The sequence below is a fragment of the Hyla sarda genome, chromosome 7, assembly GCF_029499605.1.
Source record: "Hyla sarda isolate aHylSar1 chromosome 7, aHylSar1.hap1, whole genome shotgun sequence".
Taxonomy (NCBI): Eukaryota; Metazoa; Chordata; class Amphibia; order Anura; family Hylidae; genus Hyla; species Hyla sarda.
Window position 1 is genome coordinate 193,463,241 of NC_079195.1, and position 9,845 is coordinate 193,473,085.

Below are 9,845 nucleotides of genomic sequence, written 5' to 3' on the forward strand. Positions count from 1 at the left end.
CCTTGTGTGTCCCTTGCCAGTGTTTCCAGACCTTCTGCCGTTGCCCCTGACTACGATCCTTGCTGCCTGCCCCGACCTTCTGCTACGTCCGACCTTGCTTCTGCCTACTCCCTTGTACCGCACCTATCTTCAGCAGCCAGAGAGGTGAGCCGTTGCTAGTGGATACGACCTGGTCACTACCGCCGCAGCAAGACCATCCCGCTTTGCGGCGGGCTCTGGTGAAAACCAGTAGTGGCTTAGAACCGGTCCACTAGCACGGTCCACGCCAATCCCTCTCTGGCACAGAGGGTCCACTACCTGCCAGCCGGCATCGTGACAGTAGATCCGGCCATGGATCCCGCTGAAGTTCCTCTGCCAGTTGTCGCTGACCTCACCACGGTGGTCGCCCAGCAGTCACAACAGATTGCGCAACAAGGCCAACAGTTGCTACCACAGCTTCAGCAGTCATCTCCTCCGCCAGCTCCTGCACCTCCTCCGCAGCGAGTGGCCGCTCCTGGGATACGCTTATCCTTGCCGGATAAGTTTGATGGGGACTCTAAGTTTTGCCGTGGCTTCCTTTCCCAATGTTCCCTGCATCTGGAGATGATGTCGGACCTGTTTCCCACTGAAAGGTCTAAGGTGGCTTTCGTAGTCAGTCTTCTGTCCGGAAAAGCCCTGTCATGGGCCACACCGCTCTGGGACCGCAATGACCCCGTCACTGCCTCAGTACACTCCTTCTTCTCGGAAATCCGAAGTGTCTTTGAGGAACCTGCCCGAGCCTCTTCTGCTGAGACTGCCCTGTTGAACCTGGTCCAGGGTAATTCTTCCGTTGGCGAGTATGCCGTACAATTCCGTACACTTGCTTCAGAATTGTCCTGGAATAATGAGGCCCTCTGCGCGACCTTCAAAAAAGGCCTATCCAGCAACATTAAAGATGTTCTGGCCGCACGAGAAATTCCTGCTAATCTACATGAACTTATTCACCTAGCCACTCGCATTGACATGCGTTTTTCTGAAAGGCGTCAGGAACTCCGCCAAGATATGGACTCTGTTCGCACGAGGCGTTTCGTCTCCTCGGCTCCTCTCTCCTCTGGTCCCCTGCAATCTGTTCCTGTGCCTCCCGCCGTGGAGGCTATGCAGGTCGACCGGTCTCGCCTGACACCTCAAGAGAGGACACGACGCCGTATGGAGAACCTCTGCCTGTACTGTGCTAGTACCGAACACTTCCTGAGGGATTGTCCTATCCGTCCTCCCCGCCTGGAAAGACGTACGCTGACTCCGCACAAAGGTGAGACAGTCCTTGATGTCTACTCCGCTTCTCCACGTCTTACTGTGCCTGTGCGGATGTCTGCTTCTGCCTTCTCCTTCTCTACAGTGGCCTTCTTGGACTCTGGTTCTGCAGGAAATTTTATTTTGGCCTCTCTCGTCAACAGGTTCAACATCCCAGTGACCAGTCTCGCCAGACCCCTCTACATCAATTGTGTAAATAATGAAAGATTGGACTGTACCATACGTTTCCGCACGGAGCCCCTTCTTATGAGCATCGGATCTCATCATGAGAGGATTGAACTTTTGGTCCTCCCCAATTGCACCTCGGAGATTCTCCTTGGACTTCCCTGGCTTCAACTTCATTCCCCAACCCTGGATTGGTCCACTGGGGAGATCAAGAGTTGGGGGTCCTCTTGTTCCAAGAACTGTCTAAAACCGGTTCCCAGTAACCCTTGCCGTAACTCTGTGGTTCCTCCAGTAACCGGTCTCCCCAAGGCCTATATGGACTTCGCGGATGTTTTCTGCAAAAAACAAGCTGAGACTCTACCTCCTCACAGGCCTTATGATTGCCCTATCGACCTCCTCCCGGGTACTACTCCACCCCGGGGCAGAATTTATCCTCTCTCTGCCCCAGAGACTCTTGCCATGTCCGAATACGTCCAGGAGAATCTAAAAAGGGGCTTTATCCGTAAATCCTCCTCTCCTGCCGGAGCCGGATTTTTCTTTGTCTCCAAAAAAGATGGCTCCCTACGTCCTTGCATTGACTACCGCGGTCTTAATAAAATCACGGTTAAGAACCGCTACCCCTTACCCCTCATCTCTGAACTCTTTGATCGCCTCCAAGGTGCCCACATCTTCACTAAATTGGACTTAAGAGGCGCCTATAACCTCATCCGCATCAGAGAGGGGGACGAGTGGAAAACGGCATTTAACACCAGAGATGGACACTTTGAGTATCTGGTCATGCCCTTTGGACTGTGCAATGCCCCTGCCGTCTTCCAAGACTTTGTCAATGAAATTTTTCGTGATCTATTATACTCCTGTGTTGTGGTATATCTGGACGATATCCTAATTTTTTCTGCCAATCTAGAGGAACACCGCCGGCATGTCCGTATGGTTCTTCAGAGACTTCGTGACAACCAACTCTATGCCAAAATTGAGAAATGTCTGTTTGAATGCCAATCTCTTCCTTTTCTAGGATATTTGGTCTCTGGCCAGGGACTACAGATGGATCCAGACAAACTCTCTGCCGTCTTAAATTGGCCACGCCCCTCCGGACTCCGTGCTATCCAACGCTTTTTGGGGTTCGCCAATTATTACAGGCAATTTATTCCACATTTTTCTACCATTGTGGCTCCTATCGTGGCTTTAACCAAGAAAAATGCTGATCCCAAGTCCTGGCCTCCTCAAGCAGAAGACTCCTTTAAACAACTCAAGTCTGCCTTTTCTTCGGCTCCCGTGCTCTCCAGACCTGACCCTTCCAAACCCTTCCTATTGGAGGTTGATGCCTCCTCAGTAGGAGCTGGAGCTGTTCTTCTACAAAAAAATCCTTCCGGGCATGCTGTCACTTGTGGTTTTTTCTCTAGGACCTTCTCTCCAGCGGAGAGGAACTACTCCATCGGGGATCGAGAACTTCTAGCCATTAAATTAGCACTTGAGGAATGGAGGCATCTGCTGGAGGGATCAAGATTTCCTGTTATTATCTACACCGACCACAAGAACCTCTCCTACCTCCAGTCGGCCCAACGGCTGAATCCTCGCCAGGCCCGGTGGTCTCTGTTCTTTGCCCGATTTAATTTTGAGATTCACTTTCGTCCTGCCGATAAGAACATTAGAGCCGATGCTCTCTCTCGTTCCTCGGATGCCTCAGAAGTTGATCTCCCTCCGCAACACATCATTCCACCTGACTGCCTGATCTCCACTTCTCCTGCCTCCATCAGACAGACTCCTCCAGGAAAGACCTTTGTTTCTCCACGCCAACGCCTCGGAATCCTCAAATGGGGTCACTCCTCCCATCTCGCAGGTCATGCGGGCATCAAGAAATCTGTGCAACTCATCTCCCGCTTCTATTGGTGGCCAACTCTGGAGACGGATGTTGGGGACTTTGTGCGAGCCTGCACTATCTGTGCCCGGGATAAGACTCCTCGCCAGAAGCCCGCTGGTTTTCTTCATCCTCTGCCTGTCCCCGAACAGCCTTGGTCTCTGATTGGTATGGATTTTATTACTGATTTACCCCCTTCCCGTGGCAACACCGTTATTTGGGTGGTCGTTGATCGATTCTCCAAAATGGCACATTTCATTCCTCTTCCTGGTCTTCCTTCTGCGCCTCAGTTGGCTAAACAATTTTTTGTACACATTTTTCGTCTTCACGGGTTGCCTACGCAGATTGTCTCGGATAGAGGGGTCCAATTCGTGTCTAAATTCTGGAGAGCTCTCTGTAAACAACTCAAGATTAAATTAAATTTTTCCTCTGCATATCATCCCCAGTCCAATGGACAAGTAGAAAGAATTAACCAGATCCTGGGTGATTATTTGCGACATTTTGTTTCCTCCCGCCAGGATGACTGGGCAGATCTCCTTCCATGGGCCGAATTCTCGTATAACTTCAGGGTCTCTGAATCTTCCTCCAAATCCCCATTTTTCGTGGTGTACGGCCGTCACCCTCTTCCCCCCCTCCCTACCCCCTTGCCCTCTGGTCTGCCCGCTGTGGATGAAATTTCTCGTGACCTTTCCATTATATGGAGAGAGACCCAAAATTCTCTCTTACAGGCTTCTTCACGCATGAAGAGGTTCGCGGATAAGAAAAGAAGAGCTCCCCCCGTTTTTTCCCCTGGAGACAAGGTATGGCTCTCCGCTAAATATGTCCGCTTCCGTGTCCCTAGCTACAAGTTGGGACCACGCTATCTTGGTCCTTTCAAAATTCTGTGTCAAATTAATCCTGTCTCTTATAAACTTCTTCTTCCTCCTTCTCTTCGTATCCCTAATGCCTTTCACGTCTCTCTTCTCAAACCACTCATCCTCAACCGTTTTTCTCCCAAATCTGTTCCTCCCACTCCTGTTTCCGGCTCCTCGGACGTCTTCTCGGTCAAGGAGATTTTGGCTGCCAAAAAGGTCAGAGGAAAAAATTTTTTTTTAGTAGACTGGGAGGGTTGTGGTCCTGAAGAGAGATCCTGGGAACCTGAGGACAACATCCTTGACAAAAGTCTGCTCCTCAGGTTCTCAGGCTCCAAGAAGAGGGGGAGACCCAAGGGGGGGGGTACTGTTACGCCGAGCGCTCCGGGTCCCCGCTCCTCCCCGGAGCGCTCGCTTCACCTCCTCCGCTGCAGCGCCCCGGTCACGTCCTCTGACCCGGGGCGCTGCGATCCTGCTGCTAGCCGGGATGCGATTCGCGATGCGGGTAGCGCCCGCTCGCGATGCGCACCCCGGCTCTCCTACCTGACTCGCTCCCCGTCTGTTCTGTCCCGGCGCGCGCGGCCCCGCTCCCTAGGGCGCGCGCGCGCCGGGTCTCTGCGATTTAAAGGGCCACTGCGCCGCTGATTGGCGCAGTGGTTCCAATTAGAGTTATCACCTGTGCACTCCCTATATTACCTCACTTCCCTTGCACTCCCTTGCCGGATCTTGTTGCCTTAGTGCCAGTGAAAGCGTTCCTTGTGTGTCCCTTGCCAGTGTTTCCAGACCTTCTGCCGTTGCCCCTGACTACGATCCTTGCTGCCTGCCCCGACCTTCTGCTACGTCCGACCTTGCTTCTGCCTACTCCCTTGTACCGCGCCTATCTTCAGCAGCCAGAGAGGTGAGCCGTTGCTAGTGGATACGACCTGGTCACTACCGCCGCAGCAAGACCATCCCGCTTTGCGGCGGGCTCTGGTGAAAACCAGTAGTGGCTTAGAACCGGTCCACTAGCACGGTCCACGCCAATCCCTCTCTGGCACAGAGGGTCCACTACCTGCCAGCCGGCATCGTGACAGTATGTTTGTGTACTCGTAGTGCTGTATTGTGCATTTACCCTTTTTGTATTCATAACATTTCCTGACCTTTTGATTGTGTTTACTGTAGCTTGTTATTTTGACTCTGAAGTCCCAGCATATAGATAGGCAAGTACCATCTTTGTGGTTGTGGATCCATCAGTTAGGGCGGATACGCAATAGGAAGGGTCGGGGCTTCTGGACGAGTGCAGGACTCCACCTTTTCTATGCCCATACGTGACAAAGAGATACCTAAATCAGGGCTAGCAGACCTCCCCAATGACTCAGAGCCCCACTCCTGGCTTAAGTTAGAACTATTTATATTCCGTATTGTCACGGCCATTTACAATGAGTGTTACATCAATGAGAGAAGGGAGCCTGTCAGTGTTTCATGCTGCCTGTGCCTCCCTGAGCATGAAACTAGAAACACGTTTCCTTTAAATATACTGAATTTGAATATATCCTGATGCTCTAAACATTAGAATATGTAAGAGACTCAATATAATAATAATGCTATATAACTAAATCATTGTAATAATACTGAGGAAACGTCTATGGTCTTCATGTTATCTATTCCAGAGCCACTTAAATAATGAATGTCACTTTGCAATGTTTTCCCTCACTAATCCTATTGCTCTTACACAACATCTTTCAAAATGGGCAGTGCAAACAGTAAATAAGTTAAACAGCTAATAAAATATAAATTATATGTAAGAAAAAAAACAATCCGTGGACTATTCCCCAACCTGCCAGACGGGCCCTAATTAGCGGCTAATAGATGTCTGCTGTTGGCTCGCATAATGCTGTACTTGGCACTAAAACCTATTTATCATGAAAATAAACATAGGCTATTTACATGGGCATAGGAAGAAGCAAAAGTGACTGTTTGATGTGTGGACACAAGGTCAAACTGGGTGAGAGGCAGGAGGATGAGGGTAATGAGTCTGATGGGCTGGTCGTGCTGAGATTCTTAAGAGAGAGAGCTCTGCAAAGTATCATCACTGTGCTAACAATTCTGTAGGAAACAATGCTTCTAGGACTGCATCTTTATGTTGGATTCCTTATAAAAAAAAAACTCTCTATATGCCTTTGTCTGAAATAAGTAGACATAGTAAGGCACAGTATAGCACCATAGACTACGGGGGGTGCTGTGTTATATTTGTAAAGAGCCATAATACTGCTAAGTCCTTACCCAATGAAATATTGATTTTTATACAGGGGCAGCCTTCAGATAATAGAACATCAGGGCAAACACCTGATGAAGGGGCCATTATGGTTCTGAAACACGTTGAGACTGGTGTATGGAGTGGTGCCCACTCCGTTCATGGGGAAAGCCGGGGCGCCAGGCAGGAGATCTTGGGTGGTCCCAGCGGTCGGACTCCCACGATTAAACACTTATCCCCAGTTTTTAAGTGGCCTTATTACATGGTCTGGAAACGCCTTGATAATTTCTAATATTCTTATAAATAATGTCAGTATTCTCTGGGGGCTTTTTAGCTCCAAGAAAACCTAAGAATCATGCAGTTAAAATTAAACATGCTCTCTTTTTTGCCCTGACATCTGTCTTATTGGGGAGTTGTGAGGCCACCGTAGACATATGATGGATGGCCAATAACACTGGTGGGTTTGACTGACACCTCGCACCCATTTTACCAACCCTCCTTCCAGTTGCATTGTTTTTGGATAAGCCATGATGATACTTATTAATGAAAACCTAGAAATTAAAGCTTCTACAAACAGGCCCTTTTATACCTGTCTTTTTAGGTTAAGTTGTCCTATGTGTGTGTACATGAGGATTAGTTCAATTTGTGGCCATTGTATAACTTGTATATGGTATTTTCTAGACGTGCACAACCCAAAATTTAGTTTAGTTTCGTTTAGTTTTTTTTGGGATAAAACGTTTTTCGATTCTGTTAAACCTTCGGGATACAGTAATCCGTTTTATTCTGTTTTCGGATGCATTTGTATATTTTTTTCCAGTTCTATTCAGAAACTGTTCGGCTTTCGGATGAATTCGTTATTTCGGATCTATTTGTTATACATGTCGTTAGTTTTATTTTAGTTTTCGGACGATTTAGTTATTCGTTTTTATGGTTATTGGAGATGGAGATTCCTTTTTGAATAACATTTCTTAGGTTACCATTAAAAAACTAAAATAAAAAAGATTCAGTAATGAAGGAAAACATTGTATCTAACGAAATTTTACTTTTTTTTTTATAACAAATTTATTATTCATTTTTAAACAGGGATCAATTTATGTGGGCGGGCAGGGCACTAAAAATGTAGCCGACAATAATAAAAATGTAGTGTGTGTGTTTTTCACTTTTTTTCTTTCTTTTTTTTTCTTTTTTTTAGGTAATACTACTATTCCCAGCATGGAACACACTGTTCAGTGATGGGAGTAGTAGTACCTGTACTAATTGACAGATCGCTGGGGTTCATTGTGATCCTCCTGTATAATGTATAGATGCGGCCGGCTGCTCTTCTCTGGTCCCCTGCACTGCCGTATATATACACCTATTCATATTTCCCACAGAGAGCTGTGAATGGCCAGATGGTTCCAGCCAATCACAACTCTCTGTGGGATATATGAATATGTGTATATATATATATATGTCAGTGAAGGTGACCATAGAAGAGCGCCAGCCGAATCTATACATTATACAGGAGGATCACAGCGGGTGTCAGGAGTGACACTACTACTCCCAACATGGAGCACACTCTGCTCAATGCTCGGAGCTGTAGTACCTGCATTAATAGACAGATCGCAACCGATGTCAGAAGCTGCGATCTGTCTATTCATGCAGGTACTACAGGTCCCAGCATGGTGAAGTGTGCTCCATGTTGGGAGTAGTAGTACCTGCAATTAAGAACAGATAACAGCGGGTATCACTACTGACACCCAATGTGATCGTCCTGTCTATTGTAGAGATAGAGCGGCTTTTTCCTGCGCTCGCATCTCTGCACTATACTCCGGCCGGCCACTCACATTTCCCTCATTGTGATTGGCTGCAACCATCCGGCCAATCCCCACTCTGGGCGGAAAATATGAATGAGTGATGTTCAATTCACATCACTGGCCGGAGTACAGAGCAGAGATGCGAGCGCTGTATAGAGCCGCTCCACATCTCTACTATATTGTGGACGATCGCATTGGATGTCAGACTGATACCCGGGGCGATGTGTCTATTAGTACAGGTACTACTACTCCCATCATGGAACAGTCTGTTCCATGCTGGGAGTAGTACTACCTAAAAAATTTAAAAAATTGAAAAAAAAGTGAAACACACACATACTTTATTAAATGGTCCCTTGCTTCTAAATGAAAACAAATTTTGCTTTAGCAAAAATAAAATTCGTTTTTCACAATTTTGTAGGCATGTAAATTAGTTTTGTTACGGATTTGGATTCATTCGGTTGTAAATATTTTGTACATTCGGATCAATCTGAATCTACGAAATATGAACAATTTGGACAAAAACAAATTACATCCGAAACGAATTGCACAAGCCTAGTATTTTCAGAAGATTTCTGAATCTGCAGGCTTGATCTCCAATTTTTAGTTATCCCTGAATTAGTGTGTGCAGCTTAACCCTATGATAGGTCAGATACACTGCACAAAAAAAGAACAGGATCCTGTTATTCTTCTGTCTCTATACACACCCTAAGAAGCAGCAGGGGCAGCATGAAGGACACAATAGAGCAATAGCAAAACAGTCTTATCTGGGGAACAAGTCCTTGGGTAGATTAAATACTCACATTTGGAGATAAGAGAAACAAGCCCAGCAAACCCAGATCATAGAACTTTCAAGCAAGCTGAGCAAAGCAGTGGGTTGACCGGTATTTTTATCATAAACTAGCTGAATACCCGGCATTGCCCGGTTTTTCCTTCCTAATCCTTGTTGGGAGGAAAATAAACAAAGGAGGAAACTTTTGACTTCATATCCCGTCCTCATATATTGTTGTCATATCCCAACCCCATATCCTGTCCTCATATTCCAACCTCCTATCCCGCCCTCCTATCTAGTCATTATATCTCAACCTCATATCCCATCCTCACCTCCCGTCCTCATATCCCGACCTCATATCCCGACCTCCTATCCAGGTATAAAAAAAACTAGCTGAGTACTCAGCGTTGCCCGGTGTTTCCTTCCTAATCCTTGTTGTGGAGGAAAATCAACAAAGAAGGAAGCTTTTGACTTCAAATCCCATCCCCATGTGTTGTTGTCATATCCCAACCCCATATCCCGTCCTCATATCCCGTCCTCATGCCCCGACCTCCAATCCAGTCCTTCTATCCCGTCCTCCTATCTCGACCTCCTATCTCGACTTCCTATCCTGATCTCCTATCCCGATCTCCTATCCTGTCCTCCTATCCTGTCCTCCTATCCCGACCTCCTATCATCACCTCCTATCCCGTCCTCCTATCCCGACCTCCTATCCCGTCCTCCTATCCCGTCCTCCTATCTCGACCTCCTATCCCGACATCCTATCCCGTCCTCCTATCTCGACCTCCTATCTCAACCTCCTATCCCGACCTCCTATCCTGTCCTCATATGTCGTCCTCCTATCTTGACCTCCTATCTCAACCTCCTATCCTGACCTCCTATCCCATCATCTTATCACAAACTCCTA